The sequence below is a fragment of the Cupressus sempervirens genome, chromosome 10, assembly GCF_028749045.1.
Source record: "Cupressus sempervirens isolate cs-2001-9-10 chromosome 10, ASM2874904v1, whole genome shotgun sequence".
Taxonomy (NCBI): domain Eukaryota; kingdom Viridiplantae; phylum Streptophyta; class Pinopsida; order Cupressales; family Cupressaceae; genus Cupressus; species Cupressus sempervirens.
The window spans coordinates 408472251-408498923 of record NC_143127.1 but is presented as its reverse complement, the minus strand read 5'-3'; the positions used below and the strand labels follow the sequence as shown (position 1 = coordinate 408498923).

Sequence of the window (26673 nt, the reverse complement as noted above, 5' to 3'; positions counted from 1 at the left end):
CCGTAAACTGTGTTTCATGCACCCTTTCCACCTTGATAATGTAAGTGGCTCTACAGGCAGGCGAAGAGCAGAGACAACTAGGATGTCCTGTACAATGTCATGAAGATCTACAGTGCCGATGTTCTATGGTTAGGATCATAGAAAAGACATATTAAGAGGGTATTGCTGCAAGATAGACTTTAGGTATTTCTTTCACTTTGCATAGTTGTCTTTGTTATGTCAACTGTCTATTTGATTTCTAGTAATTTGACAATCCACGAGTTATGCAAACTTGGTAAATGATTTGTTACTTCTGGACAGTGTGAATGTACACTGTGTTCCACATTCACATTGCCCTGCCACTGTTGTGAAGAATCAAAAAAGTATAACACTGATAATACTGTAATGGTTCATCATGATAGAGCAGCTTGATTTTTCAGTTGTTCATCAATATTCTGAAAATCGTCCTGTACCAAGAGAACTTCTGGTATTTCATTTTACAGTAAGAAAATACATTATTCATTTCAAGTACATTAATACATTCAGAGAAACAGTGGAAGGAAAACCTTGTAAAAGGTGTAGTCTGAGATCAGTCGGTTACATAAATCAACTCAATCCTTCTGTTTGGCAAGTTTATAACACTTGTGGCATGACCTTACCAGGTATCTGGCATGTTAAAACATGGAACAAATCTCCTATTTTGGGCGGGCAGAAGGCACGGACTCCCTTCTGCACCGCAGCCCACGGTACATAACTTTGTCAAAACACATGCCCCACTACAAAGTGCCTTTAAACTATATGCCATTGCACGAAGTTTTCTAATTAATAGCCAATCAATCGAACAACTCAAATTTGGCTGACAAGTTGACTTCCTCTTCTTACGTCGCAAACAATATATATATGAGACATCATGTTAATAAATTGAAGTTAGATCAAAAGGTGGAATTTGCCATTAGATCGAAAAGATAGAACTGTGACGCATTTGCCGATGGATACAATCTACTCGTATACGCTGTATTTGTTCTTTACAGTTGTCTTTTTATCTAGAGCCATTCCTCGTACTATTGGCTTATTCATTGCCAAACGAAGTTTCATATTGAGCTAACAGAGATAACGACAAATAGCACCTTTTCACGGCCAAATATTGTTGCCTTAATGCAATTTTCACAGTAACTTCAATACAACTCTCGTCAAATAACTCTCATCATTTCTGATCCACAATTAGTTAACAATATAAATATGAAGTACCGTGCTTCTGTTGGAAACTGATGCATCTGATCCAATCAGATGTGCTTCTGCTTATGCGGTTCGTATATTGCTTTACAAATAATCATATTGAATGCTTAGCGGCAGATGAAGCAACTATGTTGCATGTTGGGTATCAAGCTGGAAGCCCAGAGGCTTCATCTTGAAGAAGATTCGCAGATCATGGTTGATGGGATTGTTAAAGGCGAAATAGACACATGGTATAATAAATCCATAAGACACATTCGAATTTTGTTGGATGAAGTGAAAGATTTTCAGGTTACCCTTGTGCCTGGGAGGCTGCTAATGCCTTAAAATGTTAGCAACGTGGGAGCAGCGGGCTTCATTAAAATGTCAATTATGAGCCTTTTGAAGATTTTAGGACAATTGAACCCACGGAAGATTTGCTCCAGTGAAAAGAAAGTGACAAGGTGTGGTCACATGCTATTGGTGAAAATGTGGTAAATTCGAACAGTGTTGTGAAGGTGTATTGAGCATTGGTAGCGCAAAATGGAAGCCAATTTCTCATTGCGCACTTCTGGCCAGATTTCAGTCTTCAAAGGGACAATCGCACTTTCAAACGGCTTCACAATGTGTTCAAAGTTGATGGGAAGGACTTCTAGAAGTCTGTTTGATTTTTGGGGAAGAGTATTTGGACCAGGATGGACGCCCTCATTTGAATTTGGATATTTCATCGGCACTGGCTTTGATGGTTTGTGCTGGGATGGAGGAGATCTTGCAAGTGGATAAGGCCTGTTTAGAGCCCAAGTTGGCAGGAAGGTCTGAAGGACATTGTGAATAGAACGAAGTTGAAGTGAGGCAGCATATGGACCAAGGCCTGTGGCAGTTGATTGGTGAAGGGGATGACAAACTTGAGCCTCTGTTGGTCTGGTCTGCGAATTTTGCAAAGGTGCATTTGCCAAAAGCACAAGAGGGATGGTGTGACAGCTTGCAAAGGTTCTGCATTCCCGAAAGCATGTACAAGTGGCTGGTGTCAAGTCAGCAGCTCCAGTTGGCAAGGACGGGCGTCTGCTGGTCCATCGACAGTTACCTGTGTCTCAGCATAGAGTAGGTGGTGTAGGTGGCGGATCTTCGACTAGTACGAATGGTGATATTGGGTCGAGGAGTGAGCTTGGGTGGCAGGGATGGGTGGAGGGGACCGTATCCCCAACTTCACCCACAAGCAGGCCGCAGGATGGGGGGTAGTCTTTCATGGGCTTTAGTCTTGCTTGGGAGCTGTCAAACAGTTTTTGGTGGATTACTATGATGTATGTTACATGGTGGCTAGTGCTGGCTAGGCGATTGTTAGGTTGGGGATCTTTTTTGGTCACATGGTGACTATATTATAGAAGTAATCTCTATTTTCATCAATACAAAGCTAGATTTCTATTTACCAATCAAAAAACAATATATATCTTTGTGCATTTTATGTTACATTAGCAGTATTGATGCTGTTTATAGCAGTTCTCCTTAAAATAATAATGTGCAACTAAATAAAATTGGAATTCTTTCCACCATAAGCAAAATGTAAAACAGATAAAATATAAGCAATGGAGAACCTGCAGTAGCAGAAGTGGACAGTACCTTGCAGGCAGAACTGGAACTAGAGGGGGATCAGATGGGTGACATATAAGCACCACGACTTCTTAAGATGCCATCTCACTAGTTGAACATTTCAAAGATGAGCTTTAAATTAAATAAAACCCTAGGCAACAGTGAAAAAGCTTTAAACCCTGCTAGTAATAAGTTTCCTCTGCTTATAAAATTAGCACAACAGAGTCAAATTACATTCAGCAACCATTTCAAAAACTTAAAAACCTTTAAGGAGCCCACATATATTTTAAAAATTTCTTAACATTTTAATCGTATATAACCTCTTATTTAAATCTACTCTCTCACATCAGTTTCTAATCATCAGGTTTGCAGTTCTGCCTTTCTACTTTTCATCATATAGGTAGTTTAAACCTGCCTACTTCTAAAAACTTCCACATAACCAGGATCTGGTATGATTGTGTGTAAAGCATTCCATAATAAAATGACACTCTTGAGCACCTCCGTGATGCAGAATAAACATGTCTTATTTAAACCTGCTTTACAACAGTATATTTCAAACATCAGGTTTGCAGTTCTATCTAATAACTTTTGATCATATAAATAGTTTAAACTGCTTGATCCTAAAATATCCACAAAGCCAGATCTGATGTCATCGCATGTCAGGCATTCTATAATAAAATTACACTCATATCTCAACAACCTCCATGTTGCAGATTAGACATTTCATGTTTCCCACTCTTTCTGTTGGTGTCAGTCATCTATTCCCACTCTTCTTTTGGTGTCAGTCATCTACACGTTTTGCACCTCAAATTGTGAGAGTTAAAGTTGATTTTTTTCCCTTGAACTAGTGCATGGTGCTCTCTCCTATATAGTCTTCCTCAATATCTAACCTAGCCCAGGAGTGATTTCCAATATATCTTGTTTAGGTAACTCAACTGCTGGATCATGGAGTCTTATATGTTGAGATATGCTCCCTCCTATATTGTCTTCCTCAATATCTAACCTAGTCCTATTTTGTTTAGGTAACTCAGCTGCTGGATCATGAAGTCTTATATGTCATTATAATAAAGTTAAACTAGTGTTAATAACAAAACATTATATATCATCTCAAAATGATGGTAATCCACTCACCCCATTATTGATAGATCTAAACCACAACAAATTCACCTGGACTTCATGTTATGTTTACAATTATGAACATCTCTCATATGCCCTCTTCATATATGGCATCAACAATTTGTACCTTCTTGGCATTCATTAGAACAAATCATATTCACTCCAAATCCACTTAGAAGGAAGCAAAACAAGTTACTTAAAGCAATCAGATCTGAACCTGTCAATTTCTTTCGGATAAACCTTTCCAAGACTGAATAATCTCACCGAGAGTAAACCCAATAACCGGATAATTATATCTTGTAAGTTGAGATATATACTTTTACAAAGTATGATAAAGTTTTACTAGTGTTAATATCAAAAGCCAATACCATAGTTTCAGGACTCTCCACAAGTCGTGCGGAGTCACCGGCTTGGGCAGACCTGACCGCCCCAGGTCATGGAACATGTCAAGTCTGGGAACTGTCAAAAACATTATATATCGTTTCACTTTGACAAGGTAATTCACTCACCCCATTATTGATAGATCTAAGCCACAAAAAATTCACCTCTGGAACTTGTATTATGCTTATAATTTTGGACAATCTCTCACATGTCCTCTTCAAATATGACGTTAGCAATTTGTACCAACTAAACATTCATTGGTTCAAATTGCATTAACTTCAAATCCAGTACGAAGGAAGCAAAAACGAGTGACTTCTAGCATTCAGATCTGAACCTAACAAACAAAAATGTATAAAAATTTCCAACGATGAATAGTTTCACCAAGAGTGTAAAGAAATTGAGAATGAAGATCTACAAATTCAGTGAGGAGCAACAAGCATCCACCAAATTCATGTTAAAAACTAACTCAACGTTATCAAGAAACAAATCGTGCTTCTCATTTTAAAAGCAAGCTGCTCCTCATGAGATCCCACCATAAATTATAAAATAAAATAACACATCTATTGGACAATTTTGCATTTTTGGATAGAGTTCCTTTTGTATAACATAGTGCATAATACTGTTTAAAAATAAAACAGCAAATATATCAACGCTAAATGTTATGAGGTTATACAGATCATATAACATTTTTTTACAATTGCCAAAATAACATTCCTTACCAATTATCTAGACATATTTGTTATACTCTCCCAATTAGACTAGCTTATACATCACCACTGAACATTAAGTTGACCCAAGTCTGGCAATATTTATCTTCTAGAATCATTCCATTGGCAACTTGCACTACAAAACTTTGCGGCTAAATGGTCTTTACTGGATGCTCTCCCTTGCTTCCTATATTGTTTAGGTTACAGCACGTTATATGAATTGTCTTTTTATTTGTTGCTCTCACTATCTTACTATCTTTATCAGGTTAAGGAACATCGCAATTAAATGGTCTTCATTGGTTGCTCTGGCCATCAACAAACCACAAATTGGGCAAAAAGACTTTTCTCGTAGACCAGTAGAGAATCTATTATTTCAAGAATTGACAGTTCTGCCGTAGTGCCCATTTCTACATTATGAAAAAAGGGAGGTGCTTCTTTACCTATTTGTATAATATCTTTAATCATCACAATGAAACAGGGGAGATGCCATTCTTTATAAATTTACACCTGAAATAATACTTAGAACTCAGATACTCGAGAATCACTAAAATAATTACTTTCAACGAACCTTCAACCATTCTTTAAGACAGGTTTTCCATATATGCTGTATACATATTATAAAGAAAACCTCTGAAGCTCATTTATATCATAAAAATTGAAGAGAACGTTATTAAACAAAATGCTTCATTAAAACATCAATAAGATTCAATTCAAAAGCCATCATCTAAGTCCAAAAGCCTTCTCCAATACACTGTTTTCTCTTAGTTCACAACGATGCTGAGAAACGCTTTATTTAGTCACAAAAGCCATCTTCAATATCTATAAAACCTGTTTCACTGATTCTGCTAACAACTGTTGTACATCCTCTTCTTTGATAAAACATGCTTTCTATTTATTGACAATATTACTAAACAAAGAAACTCTCAAAAAGTAATATTGTCAACAAATAGAAACATGCACTATCAGAGAGGAAAATTTTCGGATCTGTTCTTACAGAGGGGCCCAAAAATCAAAACCTTCATCCAGCAAATGATTACACATTACCATTCGAGATTTTTCCCACTTGAAAGGTACTCCCTTGATGTGAATTTGACAAGAGAAAATAACCCTGAGATTAGAAAACCATCTCGAACCTACATGTACAGTACTCAGCCAGGCACATAGGAGACAACACTCGCAACAAAACAAAATAATGAATAAAGATAATCTGTTGAGAAGCTCCAAAAAAGCAATCACTAGAAACATAAAATACTTGCAGATAAGGACTGTGATGGTGAGTATAGTTTTATATCCGCACATCCCTCATATAGAAGTTATTTATTTAAGATCTCAGCAAGCTAGAGGTATTAATCCACACAGACAATGTCTCGTACAGTACGAATAATTTGCTCATCATCGACCACTGGACGTTCCTCTCTTTAAAATAACATGGAATCATGCAAAATAAAAAAAATAAAACAAAAAAGTATCCATCAACAGCTGTAAATAAGAACCGTAACAGAAAGCGACGGAAAAAAATTGAAATGGTTTTGAGAATGAAAGATATTGACAACTGTTGGGTATGAGGTCTCAGACATCCAAGGAAGATTTGAACAGCACAAGCTCTCAAGCCCGTCAAAGGCGAAAGCTCTTAGGCGGCCACTGCGAATGTTTTGAGAAACAAGCCTTTCCTTTCTCATCATTGACCTCATTTTTACCCTAATATATTGTCAACAATATCTAGGTCTACATTTGTAAATATCAAACAGCCAGAAGCTTATCATGAAACTTAAAATTTACAGATCACCATTGCAATCCTAAACCGACTAATCAATATATCAAGGAAATATAAATGAACAGAAACCACAAGTAAATTATGCAAGAGACACCAACAATCGAGTCGTAGATCAATCTGTGAATACCTTGCGCTCAAGAAATAGCTCCGTTCGTTGAATCGTTCAAGGAAGCACAAATATATAGTTTGCCAACATATACAGCTCGCTGCTTCGTGTTATGAATAAACCCTAAACGCTCGCCTTCAAAATCCTCCGAACCCTAGCCTTTCTGAGGCTGGGGTCCAATGGGCAGGGGCTTCCTTACAAATAGAGACGTGATTTCAGAGATTTTTTTAGTAAGTTTTAAACGGTAGCACCTCATCATTCTCACAGTTTTTGCTCCTCAATTTAAGAAATATGTAATTGATTAAATATTTTCTTTAATAAAATTTAAATTTTGTTTCTAAAATTTTGGTTTTAGTGAGGAAGTGGCTAAAATTTCTCCGGGGTTCTATGGGAGGGACTTTGGGCTTATTTTTGTGGAGGGAATGATAACATTTTAAGGAAGGTTAAAGGTTTATTTAGAATCTTTTCCTATAAAATAGGAGTCCCGACTTTTTAACCCTCTCATTTAAGAGGGTGAAAATGGGGCGCAACTAGAATTAGCCCCACAGGAAGGATTTTGTTATTTATCAAAAAGCTTTCAACTTCCAACCAAAATGAATTAATCTCTTTATTTTTTAAATTTATGAGACAAGTAGAGTCATTTATTTTAGGAGTTGATTTTTTAAAGAAGATTCAATTAAACAATTCATAGGACCACTTCTCTCTAAATATTCTTAAAAATTCTCAGCAGCACCTGCTCTATTATTTTTAAAGAAGTGGGTGCCCATGGGACCCCAACCCCTGCTCAAATTCAGTGGCCTAAAAAGGAGGGGCTCCTATTTTGGAGGAAAAGATTCCAAATTATCCTCCAACCCTCCAAAAAAATTCTCATGAGCCCTCTTCCACCTAAAAAATAGAGTAGTAGCCTTTCCCATGGAGGCACTGGCTATCTATTTGCACCATCGAAAGTCATGTCATAATGGGACATTGGCAGGACTGTTGTCAAATCCATGTAGCAGGTGACCGTAATATCGATGCTTTGAATAAAGTTTATTGTGGAACTAAATGAAGCATTTTATCACATAAGTTTTTTTTTTTCAATTCTTTTATTTAGAAAAAGAATGTTATGTTTGTCTCGTGCAGATTAAAATAAATATCACAATATAAAGTATAAAAATTTCATTGTATTTTAAATTGTCACTGTATTTTAAAAATTACATTGTATTGTAAATTGTATTTTAAATTGTAGATTCATAACTAAATCTTACATTATTATATTTAACAAGTAGTATGTTTCTTATGTCTTTCATGTAATTTTATTTGCCTTAGGGTAAATTAGTTTTACGATATGGAAATAAGTTAAGTTAGAATTCCAATGATAAGTGTATGTAAATTTGGATTCAGAAGTGGTATTATTTAAAGTGAAATTTGTTAAGTTAGAATTCAAGTATTCAAGTGTTAAGTTAGAATTCAAGAATACAAATTTCACTTTAAATAATACCACTTCTAAATTCAAATTGACATTAACTTGAATACTTGAATTCTAACTTAACTTATCTCTATATCATAAAACTAATTTACCCTAAGTCAACTAAAATTACATGACAGACATAAGAACATACTACTTGTTAATATAATAATGTAAGATTTATTTATGAATTTAAATTAACAAACATCTTATAATTATTGATCATACTAATCTTATTGTTAAATTGTTAATGCCTTGACTATAAATTCTATCAAATAATCCACTTATCAATCAACTACACAATTTACACCTATATTGTATTTAGGCTTATATTATTCTAATGTAATAGTAATTAATTAAATAACTTAAATGTATCTATTTACCTTACATCTAATAATAAAATAATAATTTTTAATAAAGGACCATTCCTTAATAAAGTAAAAGAATATACTTAATTAAAGTTATAAGTAATGAATTTTCTTTTGTAATAATAATATGATCCTAAGTAAAAAATTAAAAAGCCCTAAAATCCAAAATTGGTGAGGGGAAGACTATTTTATGTCCACTATTTTTTTTTATTAATATAAGGTTAGTTTTAAGGAGATTTATATTTGACATAATTTTTTAGTAATATCATTAAAATAAATGTCAATTAATATTTATATTTAAAAGGGGTGTGATGGTTAGGAAATAGTCTAGATATGAGGGGTGTAAGTGAGATAATTATATGTGAAATTAGAAGTTAGGTATTATTTAAAGTGAAAGTTGTTATTTAATGTAGAGTTAAACTTTTCTTAATGTAAAATATTTTCAATTATTTGTTACTTATATAATATTACACTATATAGAAATTGATAAAAAGATATTTTAATACATGATGGTAAAGTGTAAATGATATTACTATTTTTATATTATTTTATAATTTATTTTTTTGAGAAAAATGGACAAGGCCATTATATTTTATTCTAAAATGCTTCAAAAGGCTCCAGGAGGAAAGAAGCAGCAAGAAAACCTCTCTTCACAGTCGAAAAACAATATATATTCAATAAGAAATAACCAGAATCTGTCCAAAAAACAAAACAGAAGTAAATTCAAAACCAAAATACTACATGAGAAGCCGATAACCCCCTAGACCTTGTAAGACATAACCCGCCCCTAAAATCCTAGGATTTCCTCTTGAAGCTCCATCAAAGTTGAGTTTAACAAAATCTTTATCAAGCGGATCCCACTTAATGTCCTTCCTTCTCTCCTTATTTTCTTTGCCTATTAACACTCCTTTGAAGGGGATAGAAATGAGAGGCCACCTATTCAAAATCCTGGAATCATGAGAGGAGAAAAGTGAAGATAGTGACTTAGATCTGGATGTATATGCATTGATCATCTCAAACGTTGATTTTTGCACAAACTCACAAACTTGAGCTACTAAACAACTCTCTTGTCTAAAAATTCTCTTATTTCTTTTCCACCAGATACTCCAAGTGATAGCTGTTGGAATCACCTGCCAAATTTGAGAAAAAAGGAGTCTTTAAAAAGAAGTGGTCATTGTTCAAGAAGACCCTGAAGGTTAGCCAGCAAGGAGCCATTCCAGCCCAACTTACCAAGTGTCCAATACCAAACATCCTGAGCAAAGTAACATGAAACTAGTAGATGATTGGAATCTTCAAGATGCTTTCCACACATAATATATTGGAATTTGTTTGCAAGGCCTAATCTAAAAAGGCGATCACTAGAAAGATTTCTTTTAAGGATTGCCAACCATAAAAAAAGAGCCTACTTTTGGCAAGACAATAGGGTGCCAACAAAATCTAAAGATGTGTCTACTAGGATGAAGATTATTGTTGGTCAAAGAAAGATAATCAAGCTTCATTGGATACTTGCCATCTAGAGCTAATGTCCAAACTAACTTGTCCTCATTTTGGTTAATGTACAAGAGACTTTGTTCAAAAATATTAACCAAGAAGTTCTTTTGTAACTGTATAAGTTGGAGTTGAGAGAGATCTTTCCAAACTGCTAGAAACCTATCATCTTTTGTTCTGGTTAGAATGAAGTAATCCTTTACTGCCAACCCCCATTGATGTTGGAGAAGAGTCTTAACTATCAGACCAAAGTTTGGCATGGAGGAAATGGGGGGCAAGCCATTCCATGAGTCATCCCAAAAAAGAGCCTCATCCCTCGAATTTACCACCTAGGATAAATGGGGAAGGATAACTTGTCTGCATTTGATAACAAAATTCCACATGGTCGAACCCAAGGGAGGGTCTTTGATTGTGAAAATCTTGGTTGGATCATTAAAACCCAAATACTTCATCCTAATGATCTTAACCCATAAAGATTTTGGATTCTCATATATTTTCCAAGATAGTTTGGCTCCTAAACTGATGTTCCTCTCAAAAAGGCTATGAAGACTAGCACCCCCACAATCTTTAGGTAAACAGATCTTATCCCAAGCTACTAAAGGAACCTTAGCTAAATTAAACTTATTGCCCTTCCAAATAAAATCTTTAATGTATTTTCTGATCTTTTCGATGATTGTCCTAGGAGCCAATAGCACTAACATAATGAAATTGGGAATGGAAGAAAGGACAAACTTGACTAGAAGGATTTTTCCCACAAGGGAGACCCATCTTGCCTTCCAAGAAGCAATCATTTCCCTTTTAGATTGAACTATGTTGTCCCAAAATGAAGCTTTACATGAACCTTGAAAAAGGGGGATGCTAAGATATTTGCAAGGAGTTAGAGCAAGCTCAAAGCCAAGTAACTTTTGAATAGCTGATTAAATTGATCTTGGGAGATTAAAAAAGAATATCTTTGATTTTGACTTGTTTAATTGTTGGCCTAAGAAAGAGCAGTAAATCTCCAAGGTTTCCTTGATGACTTGAGCTTCCTAGAGGGAACCCTTACCATACAACAAAGAATCATCTACAAATAATGTGTGAGTAACAAACAGCTAGGAGTGATGAAGAGAAATACCTTCCCAAGCACCCTGAGCATTCTTAGCAGTGATGAGTCTACTCAAGCCTTCTACCATAATAATGAAGAGGAAGGGGGATAATGAATCCTCCTGCCTAACTCCCTGTGAAGAGGGGAAGAATCTGCAAGGGGAACCATTCACCAATACTAAGAATCTTGCCCCTTCGACACATACTATAATCCATGTAATCCATTTAAATGCAAACCCCATTTTTTGCATAATTTTCTTTAAGAAAGGCCAACACACTTTATCATATGCCTTCATCATGTCCAATTTAAGAATCATAGCCTAGAGACCCTGAGATTTAATGGAGTGAAGAACCTCATGGGTGATCAAAGCTCCCTCAACTGTGTCTTTTCCTGGAACAAAGCCTCCTTGTTGATCATAGATGATTTTTGGAATAATTTTCCCCAACCTAAGTGAAATAGATTTAGTAATGATTTTGTATATTGTATTACATAATGAGATTGGCCTATAATCCACAAAGGAGGAGGGATTCAAACATTTAGCTATTAATGTGATAAAAGTATTATTAAATGGTTAGAACATACATGAGTTTCTCCTAGACTCCTTAGTTGCTACTAGAATATCTTCTCTCGTGAAATCCCAACATTTTTGGAAAAATAAAGGAGTAAGACCATCTGGGCCTGGGGATTTATTTATAAAATATAAGTTAATATTGATTATTACTATTTTAAGAAAGATTTAGATTTAGATTTTTGAAAATGTATTTTAATCATTATAAAAATATATAAAATCTAAGAATTTATCTTTCTACTTTATAAAAATATAATAATAACAAGTAAAACAATTATGAATAAATGCTAATAATTTTTTTTTTTTACCAAATTTATTAATATTAGTTGTATAATTATTAAGATACAAATGTAAAATTCAATAATAAAATCTATTATAAATTATATTTATGAAAATACTACAATAATTTTTTTAAAAAAATTTAAATAATTTTAAACTAAAACATTACAATATTACACATTAGAAAAAATTGAGATTATTTTTTAAATTATTTTAAATTTAGTTTCCTAATGAAAACTACAATTTTTAATAATAATATAAAATTATCATAAATATTACAAAATATGACAACTAATTAAGCTAAACAAAACTAACACTTCTACATTAATAATAATAGTTACAATTGAGGCAAGCGCCTACAACACAATGGTAAATTGTGAGCCTCTTATCGAAGAGGTCTTGGGTTCAAATCTACCTGTGCTTAATAAAATAATAATTAATAACAATACATAATAATTAATCTTGGCTTCAACCTCTTAACAATAAAAAAAATAACAATTACAATTTAAAATACAATGTAAGTTTTGAACTTTATATTATGATATTTATTTTAATCCGCACATCATTCTTTTCTAAAAAAAAGAATTGAAAAAAAAACTTATGTGATAAAATGCTTCTCATTTATTTCCACAATAAACTTTATTAAGAAGCATCGATATTATAGTCACCCTGCTGTAGGATTTGACGACAATCCTACCACTAACTGTACACTCGAAAGTGTCACACTCTAAACCATTCTATCCAAACGATTCCATGAGTTGGAATGCTTGGATGCCGGCTTAGAGCTCCCTATCCACGGAGTGCAAGAGAGTATATTTCAAGAATAAAAAAGCTCTCAGATGAGCCTTAGAGATACTCTTCTTGCTAGTAAACCATGCAATGGGAGGTTCCAAAGACAAGATGCAAGAATGCAAATGTCCCAAGGAGTTCCTCAAGAATGCAATGCAAATGAAGATTAAGCTAGAATGAATATGAAAAATGCAACTATTCTAAGCATGGATGAGAGTGTTACAATCCAAATATTAAGCTATGTGAGATTAAGCTACATGTAAAAATGAAATCTAAGCTAAGATGCTATGGTATGAGAGAATGTAGACAAGAAATAGAAGTTCTCCACAAAGCTCCAAAGAAACCTGTTAGAAAACCTGCAGCATAACAATGTTCAAAAGATGGATTGATTGAGGGGGAAAGCTCTCTCCCTTTTAAAGATGTATGGACGGTAGAGATCAAGATGAAGATGGTGGATGATCAATGGTGGAATTTGAAAAGAGGAGTGATCCATGTGCACACACAAATCAACCAATAGAATATAAGTTGACTTGTCATATAAGACAAAAGTCACAAAGCCTTTTCTTTTAATTGCAAAATAGAAAAAAGACTTTATGTGTGCACTTTAAGTGGGTTAGAAGAATGGGGTCTTTTATTTAATTAAAAGGGGACATGTTCTTTTAATCAAATAATGAACTTAGGATAGCATAGTCAAACTATAGGTTATAATCAAATAAATTGATTATTAGCAATTTGGCTTAGGTAAGTGATTAAATTAATTTAGCCAAAATGTTGAAAAGGGGGCTAATAGTCTAGATGACCATTTTTAGGTGATTACATTTGCCCCTCTTTGACTAATGTGTGATCGATCTGGGACCACATTATGTCAAAGAAAATCGAAGCCAAGTAGGCGATGATAGATATAGATGTCTAATTTCGAAGAGTGAAATGCAGAAATAGATAGCAAGTCCTAAATGCACAGCCTGATAGCAGTAGTACTGAACACTAGGAAGAGATGATGTTAGAATTCAAGAAGAATACTAACACATAGAAAAGCAGATAGAGCGAGAGCAAGTGAGAAGATCAAACAAATGCTCCTAAGCAGTGATAGAGTATTTCTGCCCCCTCGGGATCGAAATTGAAATGAGGTAAGGGGATGCAAAAATTGGCTAGAAATGAGAAAAATAGAATATAGCAATGTCCAAGATGACAGATAGATGATTAGAACCCAAGAATGACTATAAGAAACTGATAAAATGCCCCAGTTTGACTAGGGTTGACCTTGAAGGATATAGCATAAAATTAGGTCAAATCTAGTAGAAAGATGATTTAGATGTGAAACAGTGAATTGAAGTAGATATGAAGTATGGAAATGATGAAGACATGAAGAAATGAAGATGCCCCAGTGATGATTCAGAGATTAGACCTCAAAAGGTCAGCTAACTGCTCAGAAGAAAGTAGAATTTTAAAAGACAATTTTGACCATCAAGATGAACTCGAATTTGGATTTTGATCCCGAAAATGAATCTAGGACGTCAAAATTATTTAAGAGGTCAAAACTTTATATAATGTGATGATAAGATAGAAAAGAGATGAAGTGAAAGATTAAGAAGGTGAAAAGACATGAACAAGAAGAAAATAAAGAAATATATGAAAGGAGTTAGCTGATATGTCCACAAAAAGATGAAGAGAGAGCTCTCCCCATATGCAAGAATGCAAGACTAAGTTAGAAAATGAACTTAAAATGCAAGCTAATATGAAAAGTGGTTTACCAGCAAGAAGTGCATAACATTTAGACTCTTAATTTCATCATTGAGCATTTATTAGGGACATCATGAGATCATACAACCATCACTAGTATAACTATGAGGATATGAATATGATCGATATTAGATAGGTATGTGGAAATCCAATCTAAGCATCAGAGACATGTAAGTCAAGATAACTACACGATTAGATTCCCTAAGTTTAATTTAGCAAGATTACACCTGTATCAAGGCATAAGCGCCAGGATAAACCCTGAGTGCGGTCTTGCAAAACAGTCAAGGATGATACATTTATAAGTCAAAGTGTTGAATAGGACAAGCATGAATGCTTACAACACTGTAGACAAACAAAAGTATACCCACAAGCAGAAATTAAGAAAATATGTCCCATGCCCCCAGTCTTCTAGTCAATGACATCCTTGAAAGACTATTAGGGAGGGAATACATGGCAAAGAAATCATCATAGATAGCACACAAAGTAGATAAATGTCAGCATAGCTCTGTCGTTTAAGTGTTAAAGTGCGTGTGTGTAAGTCACTTGGCCATTTCTTCAAGACTTGATTTTGATAGTGAGAAATATCACAACATCGGAGACCGTAGGTAAACTATCTGAAAAGTGTTGAAAAACACTTGATGTCAAGGTGGGGGAAGTGTTGAGAAACACTATTTTGTGAGTTATCAAAGAAACCCTAATGCACAAGAATACCTCAATAGGCTAAGCAGTTGTGCCCCCAAGATGAGGACAAGAAACAATTCCAAGCTAGGAAATGTGTAGCAAAGTGGATGATTGAGATTGATAGACATAGGTGCAAGGGTTTCAAGTAGCACCTGTTTCCAGGTTTTCACCACTTTGACAGATTTTTTTAGGACTTTTTTCAATTTTTTTGTATTTTTGTATTTTTGATTTTTTTTGGTGATACATCAAAGTGCCTATTGCTAGGTTTTCACCAAGAAGATCTTTTTTTCAGGACATTTTCTGATTTTTAGGATTTTTTTAGAATAATTTAGAGATCACTAGTTCTCAAGCAAGATCACATCATTTTCTCCCAATGTCTAGCAAGGTATAGGATTTGAAAATAGGAGTGATCCATGTGCACACACAAATCAACCAATAGAATATAAGTTGACTTGTCATATAAGACAAAAGTCACAAAGCCTTTTCTTTTAATTGCAAAATAGAAAAAGGACTTTATGTGTGCACTTTAAGTGGGTTATAAGAATGGGGTCTTTTATTTAATTAAAAGGGGACATGTTCTTTTAATCAAATAATGAACTTAGGATAGCATAGTCAAACTATAGGTTATAATCAAATAAATTGATTATTAGCAATTTGGTCTAGGTAAATGATTAAATTAATTTAGCCAAAATGCTGAGAAGGGGGCTAAATGTAATCACCTAAAAATGGTCATCTAGACTATTAGCCCCCTTTTCAACATTTTGGCTAAATTAATTTAATCACTTACCTAAGCCAAATTGCTAATAATCAATTTATTTGATTATAACCTATAGTTTGACTATGCTATCCTAAGTTCATTATTTGATTAAAAGAACATGTCCCCTTTTAATTAAATAAAAGACCCCATTCTTCTAACCCACTTAAAGTGCACACATAAAGTCTTTTTTCTATTTTGCAATTAAAAGAAAAGGCTTTGTGACTTTTGTCTTATATGACAAGTCAACTTATATTCTATTGGTTGATTTGTGTGTGCACATGGATCACTCCTCTTTTCAAATTCCACCATTGATCATCCACCATCTTCATCTTGATCTCTACCGTCCATACATCTTTAAAAGGGAGAGAGCTTTCCCCCTCAATCAATCCATCTTTTGAACATTGTTATGCTGCAGGTTTTCTAACAGGTTTCTTTGGAGCTTTGTGGAGAACTTCTATTTCTTGTCTACATTCTCTCATACCATAGCATCTTAGCTTAGATTTCATTTTTACATGTAGCTTAATCTCACATAGCTTAATATTTGGATTGTAACACTCTCATCCATGCTTAGAATAGTTGCATTTTTCATATTCATTCTAGCTTAATCTTCATTTGCATTGCATTCTTGAGGAACTCCTTGGGACATTTGCATTCTTGCATCTTGTCTTTGGAACCTCCCATTGCATGGTTTACTAGCAAGAAGAGTATCTCTAAGGCTCATCTGAGAGCTTTTTTATTCTTGAAATATACTCTCTTGCACTCCGTGGATAGGGAGCTCTAAGCCGGCATCCAAGCATTCCAACTCATGGAATCGTTTGGATAGAATGGTTTAGAGTGTGACACTTTCGAGTGTACATTTTTGGCGCCCACCGTGGGGCTTGAATCAAATTTTCAGCTCCATTTGCTTTCATTTCTTATCTCTGGTTTTTTACAGCAGCATATTGGGTCTAATCAAATGCTTTTGTAGAATTATCACTTTGGTTTTAAGGCCAAGCCATAAGTAAATTGGTTTGAAGGCCAAAAACTTAGTTGGTTTAAAGATTTGATCATATCTTTTAAACCGCTTGGATTTTGGTTTTGAAATTTTTTTTGCAAGTTGGATATATGCTCAAAATGTCTTAGTCCGATTTTCAGAGCATTTTGACATGATTTTCGGGAGTTATGAGTTTTTCTTTATTTTTCATAAAAAGTCGTTTCTGATCGCAAATCAGCGATTTTTTTAAAAAAACTTACATTTTCAGAAATCTTTTTCAATTCTAATGAGGGTTCTTTCTTTGTGTTTTGAATTTTGAGATCGTATTAAGGATCAAAAACTCAATTTGATAAATTTGGCCTGTTTTGACAAAATCAATCTCTAGGGAGCAAATGAAGAGATTTTTTAAAATTTCTTGCATTTTTGGAAAGCTCTCTGATTTTTAACAAAGGTCTCTTTTTTTTATTTTCATTTTTGGATACGAAATCATAGCAAACAAGTCCAATCTTGTTGACTAGGTCAAAACCAAAGAGTAAAAATGAAAGCATTTGTGATTAACTTGCACTTTCTTTGCATGTACTTGGTTGGAGGATAAATTAGATTTTTGAAGCAACTCACCACTTTTTATTGCAGATTTTTATGTTATTTCACACTAACTTTTGTTGCTAACAAGTTGTGATTTCAGGTTGCCATCCTTGTGAAAAAAATTGAAACATTGCATAAAAAGAACGCATGTCAAAGCTTCAAATGCACAAGGGCTACTAACGATTGTTTGCAGGGCTGCCCAAAGCATAAAAAACCAAATTTCTTACTTTTTTGTTTTCATGTGTGGCATTGAATAATTGTTCATTTTTCATAGGCACATAAAACTTGTGATTGGAGTCTTTTGGTAATAGGAGAGTATGCTCTTCACCCTTGTGGTGAATCAGAAATCTTGACTTGCCATTTGGTTTCAAAAGCAAGGGGTAACTGAATCTTCTTGGTGTGTTTGGGAGAAAATGATTGGAATAGGAGAGTATGCTCTTCACCCTTGTGGTGAACCAGAAATCTTGACTTCCAAAATTTGATCCACTTTGTGTAGTTAGAATCCTTTAGAGGGCCTGCTCTCGGACAACCTGAGAGGAACGACCCAAGTGGGAACAAGCCGATTACCTGGCTCTTCCAACCCACTATAAACTCAAGGCTATCAAGGACACAAAACCTTGGTAGACGTAGTGTTTATCTTCGTCTAGTGTGATCGCTTATGGGATTTCGACCATAGGGAGATCACTAGGCAAGAATGCTTAAGGTACTCTTGTGATCGCGAGATCGGTTACTCATCGCAAGGTGAGGTGTCCCGTAATTGGGAGCAAGAGGAACATTATGAACGGAAGCCCGATCTAAAAACTCTAAGTTAGTAACTACCTTTTTTTTAGCCGCTCAACTTCTTGGTGCAAGGATTGATCCTAGTGGACTACCCGGATCACCCCAAGATTTACACTCACCATATGTGTTCCCTTGGTTATGCTTATGGCATTTCCATGACAAAGCCAATATCTCTTGTGGGCAACCACTTGGTGTGAGGCGAAGGAGCATCAAGCGTGGGCTAAGTTGTTGAGTAATGAACCATGTCCTTTAGGTAGATATTGCTTGATGTGTTCTCAAATGTGGTATACCAGTGAAAATCTTTTGAACATACACATTATGATAATTCTAGAGAATTCTTTTGAGACATCACATATGCTTGTATCATGCAAGGTTGCTTTGTCCCTTGCTTGATTGTTTGAAGAATACTCCATGTGTCACTATCTTGCTTGGTAAGAAATTGTTTTTGAACATCAAACTTGCTATGCTATCAACTATTGTCAAACTTTATCAACCAAGTCAAAACATCAAATGCAAACATTTTCTTGTGTTGCTTGCTAAGGGGAGTCTCATCATTTGACTTTGATTTTCTATGTCTCTAGTTTTTGAACATGCTTAAAGTGGCTCTTTGGTCTTGGTACTCTGGGTCTTTCTATCTTCATGGTCTATGCATGCTTGCTAGTTATCCTTTTGCTAAAATGGTTACCTTGATTTCTTGACTACACTCTTGGGTTGGGAAAGTTGTTCACTTGTCACCCTGCTTGCTCTATTTATTTGGCTATTTGGGCATCTTGCCTAGCTATTGACTTGAGTCATTTATGTCGTAAGTTTCTTGGACATATTGTTTGACAAGTCGCTTTAATCTCTCTCTAATATCTTGGCAAGTGAACACTCTACCTCCTATAGTTTCAACATCAAGTTATCTTCTAGACTATTTTATGCTTGGCTTTGCATCTAAAACTATGGGATCTAAACCTTATGCTACCAAACTTCAACCAAATCTATATGATCATGATATCCTCCATGTCACTAAAGAGTTTCAAGATCTATATGCACAATACAAAGAACTAGAAGAGACAAATGATCTTTCTTACCTTCATCTCTCTAAGCGCATGACAGAAATGAAGTCTAAACTTGAGAAAAGGTTAGAGGAGAAGATTGCATCGTTACATGAATCTTCCTTAAGGTCTTTACATGCATGTGAGTCACCTTCTTTGAGGTCATCCTCTTCTTCTAGGTCTACATGCTCTACTTCAAGACATCAAATGTCTTCATCTTCTAGATCTAAAGACCTCTTTAGAGGTCAAGCAAGTGATACCTACTTTGAGCCTATTCCAAAATTTCATGATGGACCTATCTTTGACCAAGATAATGATGAAGACATGAATGCATTCTATTCACTTGAGAAACAACAAGAAGATCCTAGACATACTTCTAATAGAACTTTTGCTCCCTTGGAAGATTCTTATAATGACACTTTGCAAAAACTTCTTGGCAATAAGATCATCATGTTACCTAAGTCTAGCTCATATGGAAATCCATTCTTGGATACCTATTGTGCCTATCATCAATCTAATGACCATGCTACTTTTGATTGTATAGAGCTGAAACATAAAATCCAAGATCTCATTGATGATGAGATTGTTGATCTTGGAACCTCTAGTGACTCGTGTGGTGAAGATACTTCTCTTGAGCAAGATTACATTGATGAACCTATGTCTAGTAGTGGCTCCATTACATCTTCCACTTCTTCCAACACTCATGTATCTCCCAACACTTCAAAGCTTTCCAACATGCCTGCATCAAACAAAAAACCTAGTGCTTTCCATATGCAATATGTGTATCCTCAAGGGCTACCTCTAAAAGAAACTCAAGCTAACCTTCACTTGGCTGCAAACCTTTTCCATGCTACTAATCCTAAACATCCTCAACCTTCATACACTACTATCCCTAATCCAAGCACTACTCCATTCACTCTTCATTCTCCCTTGTCCTTAGAGGTGGCTCCATGTCAAGAGGATTCTCAAAAAGAAAAAGCTATAAATGTCAAGACAGATCAAGATCAAGCACCCTTTCATCTCTTTCAAGATTTTTCCCCTCCATATCCTATAACTTGTCCACCTCCTAAGTATGATGAAGATAGCACTTCCATTATCTCCCTTGAGCTTACGGAAAATTATGATAAAAGTTCTCTTCATATGCTATCCAAGGCTACTTGTCAAGATCAAAGTGTCCCCTCGTGTTCTACTTCTCCATATCCACTTCAAAATTTTACTCAAGCTTCAAGTGCTCCTATTAAAAATGTTGCTCATGTCAAAGCTACTCATGAGTCTATTGATGGCTTTGACCATGTTGCTCACTCTAAAGATGTTGATATCCTTTCCCACTATCCCTTTGCATCTTCTAAATCTATCCTTGGTCCTTATCCATCTAAGCTACAACATTCAAACCTTCCATCCATTTTGGGGCCTTATGTTCCTCCATCTCCTACATTCACTCCTAGCTCTCCCACCATACCTCAAGATCAACAAAGACACTCATCCTTGATGAATTATCACCCATCTATCCACCTAAACCTGTCATATCAGCCTTATTCATCCACAAATCCCAAGTCCTTTGGAAGTGAGAATAAACATAAGAATCCATTGAAAAAGAAAGATCACTATGTCCCATCTAATCGACATGTGAATGCTAAGAAGGAAAATGCACAAAAGAGACTACAAAGGTCCACTATTAAGAGAGCTAAATCAAAGAAAATGTGGGTTCCTAAATCCATCATTGAAGAAATGCACTCTCAAGTACCCAAAGAACGAGGAAAATCTAAAGCTATGTGGATTCCCAAGTCTCTTTTAAAGGACTTGAATATTGAAAATACTTCAAAGTTGACATTCAAGCTTCCAAAGGCTTCCATTCCATCTTCTTCAAAAAATCTTTCCAAAAATATTCCAAAGCCTTCCACTCCACTTTTTTCCAAATCTTTGCTACCACCTCATACATCTAAACCTCAAGCTACTTCATCCATGATTCCTCCATCATTCCAATACCCTTCAAGGTGTGTGTCAATGTTGATCTTGTCCAATATTTCAACTACCCTCATGAAATCTTCTAAAGCTTACACTTACTTTCTATACATGAACTCTTATCCTCAACATATTCTTCCTACTACCATTTCTCTTTCATCACCCTATCAACATCTTTGAGCATACCTTTCTATGGTCTTGGCTTATCATGACTTATCTTTTCTATAGGAGCACTATCTACATTCAAAAAGCTTGAGCTCTTTCTAAAAATTCAAAAAAAGAAAAAGAAAAAAATAGAAAAAATGAAAAAAATGAAAACGTGCCTCGGTGAAAACCACTTCTTGTGGCACCTTGGTAGCAAAAGTAAAGAGAAATAAATCCATCCTATGGTGAAAACTACTTCTTGTGGCACCTTGGATAAGTACCATGATGAAAGCCTGGCAAACAGGCATCATGCGTAATTCTTCCACCATCCATCTATCCCCTCTTCTCTCTTTGATCTTGACAATGTTGAGCTATCTTTGCATATTGGCTATCTTATCCACCAGATTTTCTATTGTGCTCTCCCATTCACTCATAGCCTCTATCTTGAGCTTTATTCTTATTGCTCTATTCCATTGCTATACTATCTAGTTGACCCCTTGGTCTTGATCATAATAAATGAAACATGGTTCTTATAGGTCTCTTGACATGGCTACTCTTTTGGACTACACACTTCATGCTATCTCACTTGTTGGCTTCATTGCTTATCCTACATGCTATCTTTCTCATTACTTCCATTGCTTATCCAAAATATGCTTCATATGACAATTTCACCTCTTTCCGTAGCTTGGGTACTCTTGAGGAGTCAGTCGTTGAGGATCACTTTCACTTGCTTCATACTCTTTTTTCATCCATCTTTGCTTATCCACTGGCTCGTTGCTCCATCATATCCTATACCTGCTAGACATTGGGAGAAAATGATGTGATCTTGGTTGAGAACTAGTGATCTCTAAAACCTTCTAAAAAATCCAAAAAATCATATATGATGCTGAAAAAAATCTTAAAAATCAGAAAATGTCCTGAAAAAATGATCATCTTAGTGAAAACCTCACTTTGATGTATCACCAAAAAAAAAAAAAAATCTGTCAAAGTGGTGAAAACCTGGAAATAGGTGCTACTTGAGACCCTTGCACCTATGTCTATCAATCTCAATCATCCACTTTGCTACACATTTCCTAGCTTGGAATTGTTTCTTGTCCTCATCTTGGGGGCATAGCTACTTAGCCTATTGAGGTATTCTTGTGGATTAGGGTTTCTTTGACAACTCACAAAATAGTGTTTCTCAACACTTCCCCCACTTTGACATCAAGTGTTTTTTAACACTTTACAGATAGTTTACCTACGGTCTCCGATGTCATGATATTTCTCACTATCAGAATCAAGTCTTGAAGAAATGGCCAAGTGACTTACACACACGCACTTTAACACTTAAACGACTAAGCTATGCTGATCTTTATCTACTTTGTGTGCTGTCTATGATGATTTCTTTGCCATGTGTTGCCTCCCTAATAGTCTTTCAAGGATGTCATTGACTAGAAGACTGGGGGCATGGGACATATTTTCTTGATTTCTGCTTGTGGGTATACTTTTGTTTGTCTATAGTGTTGTAAGCATTCATGCTTGTCCTATTCAACACTTTGACTTATAAATGTATCATCCTTGATTGTTTTGCAAGACCGCACTCAGGGTTTATCCTGGCGCTTATGCCTTGATACAGGTGTAATCTTGCTAAATTAAACTTAGGGAATCTAATCGTGTAGTTATCTTGACTTACATGTCTCTGATGCTTAGATTGGATTTCCACATACCTATCTAATATCGATCATATTCATATCCTCATAGTTATACTAGTGATGGTTGTATGATCTCATGATGTCCCTAATAAATGCTCAATGATGAAATTAAGAGTCTAAATGTTATGCACTTCTTGCTGGTAAACCACTTTGCATATTAGCTTGCATTTTAGGTTCATTTTCTAGCTTAGTCTTGCATTCTTGCATATGGGGAGAGCTCTCTCTTCATCTTTTTGTGGACATATCAGCTAACTCCTTTCATATATTTCTTTACTTTCTTCTTGTTCATGTCTTTTCACCTTCTTAATCTTTTGCTTCATCTCATTTCTATCTTATCATCACATTATATAAAGTTTTGACATCTTAAATAATTTCACCGTCCTAGATTCATTTTCGGGATCGAAATCCAAATTCGAGTTCATCTTGATGGTCAAAATTGTCTTTTAAAATTCTACTTTCTTTTGAGCAGTTAGCTGACCTTTTGAGGTCTAATCTCTGAATCATCACTGGGGCATCTTCATTTCTTCATGTCTTCATCATTTCCATACTTCATATCTACTTAAATTTTCTATTTCATGTCTAAAATCACCTTTCTACTCATTTCGACCTTATTTTTATGCTATATCCTTCAAGGTCAACTCTAGTCAAACTGGGGCATTTTATCAATTTTTTTATATAGTCATTCTTGGGTTCTAATCATCTATCTGTCATCTTGGACATTGCTATATTCTAATTTTCTCATTTCTAGCCAATTTTTGCATCCCCTTACCTCATTTCAATTTCGATCCCGAGGGGGCAGAAATACTCTATCACTGCTTAGGAGCATTTGTTTGATCTTCTCACTTGCTCTCACTCTATCTGCTTTTCTAAGTGTTAGTATTCTTCTTGAATTCTAACATCATCTCTTCCTAGTGTTCAGTACTACTGCTATCAGGCTGTGCATTTAGGACTTGCTATCTATTTCTGCATTTCACTCTTCGGAATTAGACATCTATATCTATCATCGCCTACTTGGCTTCGATCTTCTTTGACATAATGTGTTCCCAGATCGATCATGCATTAGTCAAAGAGGGGCAAATGTAATCACCTAAAAATAGTCATCTAGACTATTAGCCCCCTTCTCAGCATTTTGGCTAAATTAATTTAATCATTTACCTAGACCAAATTGCTAATAATCAATTTATTTGATTATAACCTATAGTTTGACTATGCTATCCTAAGTTCATTATTTGATTAAAAGAACATGTCCCCTTTTAATTAAATAAAAGACCCCATTCTTATAACCCACTTAAAGTGCACACATAAAGTCCTTTTTCTATTTTGCAATTAAAAGAAAAGGCTTTGTGACTTTTGTCTTATATGACAAGTCAACTTATATTCTATTGGTTGATTTGTGTGTGCACATGGATCACTCCTATTTTCGAATTCCACCGTTGATTTGACATCATTTTCTCCCAATGTCTAGCAAGATAGTCACCCTGCTGTAGGATTTGACGACAATCCTACCACTAACGTCCCAATCACCAATCACAATTCTTTAAGCAGTATAGTTAGGCGCGGATCGGGCACAGGCAGGAATAGGCACGACTTTCAGTGGTGCAAATATGTTGCACTATAGTCGGTGCCCTCCCATAGGACCCCTGCCTAAAGAAATAGAAAACTAGCAATCAAACCTTTTGTAAAATAACCGTTAAATCCATGCAACAAGGTGACTGTAATATCGATGCTTCTTAATAAAGTTTATTGTGGAAATAAATGAGAAGCATTTTATCACATAAGTTTTTTTCAATTCTTTTATTTAGAACAGAATGATGTGCAGATTAAAATAAATATCACAATATCAAGTTTAAAATTTACAGTTTATTTTAAATTGCAACTGTTATTATTAATATAGAAGTGTTAGTTTTGTTTAGCTTAATTAGTTGTCATATTTTGTAATATTTATATATATATAAGTCAAGCATAGTGCTGAGTCAGATTATGAAAATAAGCACCTCGAAAAATATATCTAGGATATTCTACTCTCTTTTTTAATATAATTAGCTAAGAGGCATAAACTTCTGCATAGGCACCTCCATATCTAGGATATTCTACTTTTTAATGTATAATTATCTAATAGGCTATTTGTGGGAACTTTGCTCCCAAAATTAAAATTTTTGCCAAGAAATATTGTACTGATTGGTTTTTTTCTTTTTGATAGAAATTTTTAAAAATCAATTAGAACATTTCTAAAAATGAAACTAGGTCATGCAAATCTTCCTTTACAATTAATTAGCATTAGTTTATCAAATGATTTCTGGATTAACTTTTTTAACACTCTCCATAATATTTAAAAATGGAAGTTACATTTTTTTATAAAATTGATTTGTTATATTTATTGTATTCTTATTTGTTGTATTTTTTAATTAGTTATGATGATTGTTATTTAAAGAATTTTTCACGAGGTAATCCTGATATTATCCTTCCTTTGCAAGAATTTGATGTTGCTTGTGATTGGTTAGAACAACATATCTTGATAGGGTATTTTGTGGGTAGGACTCCTCTTGAAGCTATGCTCCGAGAATGGGTTAACAAGAGCTAGACTCCTCACGGAGTCCACCTTGATGCTGTGTAAAACCTTACCAAAGGTTTTTTTTTTTTTAATTTCATTTTGCCAACCTGTCTCAATAAGACGCGATGTTTAACAATGGCCCTTGGTCTATGGGTTCATCCCATTTTGCTTTTTAATGATGGTCAAGAGACTTCACCATCTTTGATGACAAAAAGCTTAGAGTTCCTGTGTGGGTTGAGTTCGCAGGTTTACCCTTGCTGTGTTGGCCTTTTATCGAGTCTTTTGCCAATACTCTTGTCAAAGTTATTGCTAAGGAACATGAAAAGTTTTTCAAAGCTCGTCCTCAAAAATGCATGTGCATTGAGGTTGATCTCTCCAAGGATCTCAAAGATTCTATGGAAATACATATTGGTTCTTAAATCTTCTCTAAGAAGGTGCTCTATTTGAACCTGCCCATCACTTGTTATAGGTGCCAGTTAGTGGAACACAAGATTAGGGATTGCCCTTTGGCTATGCCCAGGGTTAAACCCCTGCCTAAGGAGGCCCTATTAAAGCTATAGAAGGGAAACAAAAAGATGAACGAACTACAGTTGGGTGCAAGGGAAAAACTCCCTTGGCTCCAAAGCAGTCATATGTGGTTGTCATTTCGGTTCCTCCTATTTCAACAGGAGCACAAAACCTAGCCATTATAGGGCCAAAGCCATTTTTTCAGAATCAAACCTTGGTGTTTCTTAGGTTTCAAACCCTATAAGTTTATAGGGGATCAAGGGGTAGCAAGGGCAAACACTTATGTTATGATTCACACTCATCTTATGGCCTCTTCCATTGCTACCCTGAATGTGTAGCGTTCTTGCAGTCCTCCCGGACATGTTGAGATACCAGAAAAA

General features: G+C 35.1%; 1 long non-coding RNA gene and 1 other non-coding gene across 2 annotated transcripts; both read right to left on the bottom strand.

Annotated features, from left to right (window-relative positions):
• Positions 1–230: 230 nt before the first annotated feature.
• On the bottom strand, positions 231–7114 carry LOC149534416 (uncharacterized). The gene is made up of 2 exons (XR_016357191.1): positions 6884–7114; positions 231–5489 (listed from the first exon to the last, which is right to left on the bottom strand). It is a non-coding gene; the product is annotated as an uncharacterized LOC149534416 (long non-coding RNA).
• LOC149534417 (small nucleolar RNA SNORD14) lies at positions 6548–6669 on the bottom strand. The gene has a single exon (XR_016358272.1). It is a non-coding gene; the product is annotated as a small nucleolar RNA SNORD14 (small nucleolar RNA).
• Positions 7115–26673: the final 19559 nt, after the last annotated feature.